Source organism: Tasmannia lanceolata, unplaced genomic scaffold (assembly GCF_043159265.1).
Source record: "Tasmannia lanceolata isolate RefF3 unplaced genomic scaffold, GAP_Taslan_0.1 ptg000015l, whole genome shotgun sequence".
Classification (NCBI taxonomy): Eukaryota; Viridiplantae; Streptophyta; class Magnoliopsida; order Canellales; family Winteraceae; genus Tasmannia; species Tasmannia lanceolata.
In genome coordinates, this window is record NW_027518692.1 from 34,818,847 (window position 1) to 34,823,625 (window position 4,779).

Genomic DNA, 4,779 nt, shown 5'->3' on the forward strand with positions numbered 1-4,779 from the left:
CTTGAAATAATTTTATCAATTCTTCACACTCTTTAGAGGGTAATGTATTTTCAATCGGCATTCACTGAATCAAAGTTTCAGTGCCAGTGTTTATCATTTCAATTTCATCTTTGAAAGGTTGGGATTGGCGCTCCTCCTCTCGTTCAAGTAATTGTTGTGACTCAAGTGGAGTTTCGTCAATTTTGTCCTCATTTGAAGAGGGAGTCTTATTTTAAGATCAGAAGCACACTTAAGAACAGACACAAGTGAACTTTTTGGAACTGACCGAAATTTTATTTAAAGAAAAGCTATTACATCAGACGACCTATCCTGAACATGCTCAGGATTCACAACTCTAAATAAGAAAGGGAAACAGAAGATAACTTGCCTGGACTAGGCATTGACCTTTAACTGTAAGACCGGACTCAACAATTATACTGACCATGATGACTGACTCAACATAAAATAGTAAGTGACTAAAACTTTAACTGCTGCAACTGTTTGGCGTTGAAGGCTCGGCGAAGGCTTGTTCGTTCTGAACATCATCATGGCTGATACTTTCAATTTTGGACAATGATGACTGATTCGCATAGGGAAATGCCCCTAGCTCAAGGATTCTGAGAGTAAACTCTGAAGGATTTAGCAGAAATATTCTTGAAAAAGGTAGCCCCTAGAGGAGGAAGAGATCAAGGGTACAGGCAAGATTGGATCATCAAGATTGCACGATCAAATGATTGAGACACAATTTCCGTCAATGAAGACACAATCGAATCCCACAAAAGACGAATGATAGACACATGATCAAAAGATGAGATTGCATAGGATTACTTTCAACGGATAGATCATGAATGACTAATCCTATGAGATCTTTGGAAATGATGGGATTTATATCCTAACCCCAAAGGGAAAGTTTTTATTCTTCACACATTTTATCAGTGTTACCTGAAGGCATCAACCCTAATCCTAATCTAGCGGAGTGGAGATAGGATCTCAACTCATGACTTTGTTTGTGTACCTAGGACCGATCGTAGCCATTGGAAGATGGACTACGGTCTAATCTAGACACAAATGGGTAGGATATCCTAAACTAGGCTCACACATGTGATGCACATGTGTTCGTATACTACATGCATGTGTGGGTTAATCTAGGGGTAAGGCCAAGAGTTCCCTTAGCGCGAATCCATGTTCGATATACTGTACCAGTGTCCGGCGTATCAGTACGTGAACAATAGATCCGTTTACGCACCATAAAGGTACTAGGCTAAGGGTGGAATGCTTCTCTAGTACAGAGGCACCAGGTGATGAAATCCCAGTCAACCATGCTAGATAACACTCCGGGTTCCTAAAATAGGACGTGTGTGAATGTGAGATGCAAGGGTTTAGATGCAAGTGATGTAAGTGTGTGCAATAAGTTCGCGCAATCTATGATGCCTTCAGGTTTTGTTAAATTAAGTTCGAGTAAAATGTGATGAGAGAAAATAAAACAAGACAAACTAATCTAACAAGTATAGAGTTTTTATGAGCCAGTTAAATTAAATTCAAATGAATTATCTTTTGAAATTTTAATGAAGTTAGGTGGTCCCCAGCAGAGTCGCCAGACTGTGGTACCTAGCCCGTGAGGGAGTGTGGGGCGCGAGCCGCCACGCGCTCTCTCTTGGTCTCTCGTATCCACGCGATTGGCGTGTGTTTTTAATTGTTGATTGTAATTCGTCTTTTATGTGAACTTGGGATCACTAAGGCAATCCGAATTCCACACGAAAGAGACTGACAGAGTCGCCACCTAGATGTGGGATCTAGGACCCGAAATTAACCAGAAATCTAGACTCGCTACCTGGTTACGAGAATGGAAGGTATGGGGAGTTATCCGCCACATGCACCATTCCTGCCCGATAATCGGCCTTCGATTCCAAAAGCTAACTTTTTTAAATTTATTTTAAATGGCTCATTCAACTCTATGTTAATGTGCGAACTAAGTGACATGCATCCTATGATCTAATTTCAATGTGAATCCTAGATGTGTATCTTGATTTATTAATTTGTCTGGATTCATTCTAAGTGAAAGTTCTCCTAGAATTCTAATTTCATGGAAAGCCCTAAATGATTTGATTAAGCATTTACAAGAAAATTAATATCCAAAACACCACAATTTGTTGTGGTGCCGACTCGCGGGTGGTATGCCGTCAGACATCCAAGCTGCCTACGTACCCAAGCCTCACTGGGATCAGAGTCGACGTAGTTCGGTGCACCTAAGCTAAGTTACATATGCCTAACTCAACTAAGACACCGACCTAGACGGGATTGACTGTTTCAACAGTTTTAGGAGAAGTTATTTAATTCAAGTTGAAGATTTTATTATCTTAGGATTTCATCTAAGATGCTATATGATTCTCATCTAAATGCAAATGGTCCCTTAGACTAATGCAGGTTTGCCTTACATCCTAGTTTACTAGGCTTGTCCTAGGGAAAGATTGGGTGACTAGTGTAACTAGACCTATGGCACGGTTGCTATACATAGCAAACGTCCGTGATGAGGCTGGACTCCTAACTCTAGGACTCCCTAAAACCTAAGACTCCCTAAAACTTAGGACACGACACGACACCGGTGTTCCTAAATTGGGCTCTAAGGGTCCTTACGACGGAAACCGTAATCCAACGGTTCCGAGAGACACGAGGTGAATCGATTTCAGTTCTTGAGGTTAGTGAAAAAAGGGATGGAAGAGATGATGAAATAGTGTGAGGGAATGAGAAAGATAGAGAAAGGTGCGACTGAACTTGGGAGTGCCAAATTGCCTACGTACCCCGCGATGGGGATCAAGCCACACGTAGTTCCGCTGGGGAGGTTGCTTGGATTTTGGAAAACAGGTTTGGTATTTGGATCAGGAATCGGGTTTGTATTTGAGCATTGGACTTGAGATTCAAAAACATTGATATAGCAATGGGATTTTGGAATTGGGAATTTGCATCAAAGAATTGAGCATATTGGAATCATCAAGGGTTTGAATTTTCGGAATTCAAAGTGGGCGGGCTTATGAGATTCGGCCAAATGGATTCAGACATGCGACTCGGATTGTGTTGGGATATGACTTGGTTGGATTGGGTTAATGGTTAGGGTCAAGTGAGTCGGGTCTAAGTTAGGAGCAAACCCGAGACTAGCCATGGTCTAACTAGGAGGAAGCAGGGTACAAACCAGGGTGCGGACCAGGGTGCACCAGGGTGCGAACCAGCAGGGAACCAGGGTGCGAACCAGCAGGGAACCAGGGTGCGAACCAGCAGGGGAACCAGGGTGCAACCAGCAGGGAACCTGGGTGCAACCAGCAGCGAACCTGGGTGCAACCAGGGTCTAACCAGAGTGCGAACCAGCAGGGAACCAGGGTGCGAACCAATATCGAACCAGGGTGCGAACCAGTAGGGAACCAGGGTGCAACCAGCAGGGAAGCAGGGTGCGAACCAGTAGGGAACCAGGGTGCGAACCAGTAGGGAACCAGGGTGCAACCAGCAGGGAACCAGGGTGCGAATCAGTAGGGAACCAGGGTGCAACCAGCATCGAACCTGGGTGCAACCAGCAGCGAACCTGGGTGCAACCAGGGTCTAACCAGAGGCTAACCAGGGGGAAAACAGACCCTACATGCTTCCTAACATGGTTTTTCTTTTAAAGTAAAAGATATGCATGAAAACAGACCCTACATAGAATTGAAATAAATGCCTACCTCTTTGGAAACCCACTTTGTGTTTGATTTTTCTTTGATGGTAATTCCTTGAAGATGATTCCTTGCTTGATAATGACTGCTTTTGATATATATCACCCAACGTATAAAATCACCCGATCCGGCAAGGATGGCCGAACCCTTGAAGAGATGAGGGAGAGGGATGAATTTTCTAAGAGAGGGGTTCTTTTTCTTCTTTTTGTTGGATGGTGGGATGAGAGGGTATTTATAGGAGAATGGGATAGGAGGTTAGGTGAGGTTAGGTGAGGTTAGGTAAGGTTAGGTGAGGTTAGGTGGTTAGGTGAGGTTAGGTGAGGTTAGGTGAGGTTAGGTAAGGTTAGGTGAGGTTAGGTGGTTAGGTGAGGTTAGGTGAGGTTAGGTGAGGTTTGGATGGTTAGGATGAGAGGAGAGGTTAGGTGAGGTTAGGTGAGGTTTGGATGGTTAGGATGAGAGGAGAGGTTAGGTGGTTTTGGATGGTTAGACCCAGGTCAAGATCTGCCATTGATCTAACGATTTACGGAAATCGGGTCTCGGAATGGAATCAGGGTTCGGGCTATGAAGTGACCCTATCTTATTTTGTCCCGATTGATGATCCGTAAAGTCAGATCAAGATATTAATGACCTAAAACATATATTAGGTTATTGTTGGTTAAAGTAAAGCAAAATGTGGGTGTCTACAGTAGATTAGCCGGGATCTAGCCTGAATCTGGCCGTAGAAGAAGAGAAATTAGGGTTTCGGAGATGATCTCAAAGATCTGTGATCTGTGATCTGCGATCTGGTAGGAAGGATGATGGAGATGATGCAGATTTGCCGGATTCCGATGAGATTTTGCCGGAAATGGGGTTTGGCCAGGATTGGACCGGAGAAAATGATCGGAAGCACGAAAATCTCTCGATCTCTTTCTCTCTGTAGCTCTTGTAGTAGTGAATAGAAGAGTAAGAAGAAGGAAATATTGCTGCAGAAATGAAGGGCCGGCCGGAAATTGACCGGAATTTTGGCCGGAGAAAATCTGAGAAGAAGATCGGAGAAGGAAAGAAGAATAGAGTTGACAAGATCTTGCCTGAGTTTCAATGGATCTGGCCGGAGAAAACTTTC

At 43.7% G+C, this 4,779-nt stretch overlaps 1 long non-coding RNA gene across 1 annotated transcript; it reads right to left on the reverse strand.

The window, feature by feature from the left end:
- Positions 1 to 251: 251 nt before the first annotated feature.
- On the reverse strand, positions 252 to 4,273 carry LOC143847373 (uncharacterized). Its single transcript, XR_013235027.1, has 2 exons — positions 3,687 to 4,273; positions 252 to 649 (listed from the first exon to the last, which is right to left on the reverse strand). It is a non-coding gene; the product is annotated as an uncharacterized LOC143847373 (long non-coding RNA).
- Between the last annotated feature and the right edge of the window lie 506 nt (positions 4,274 to 4,779).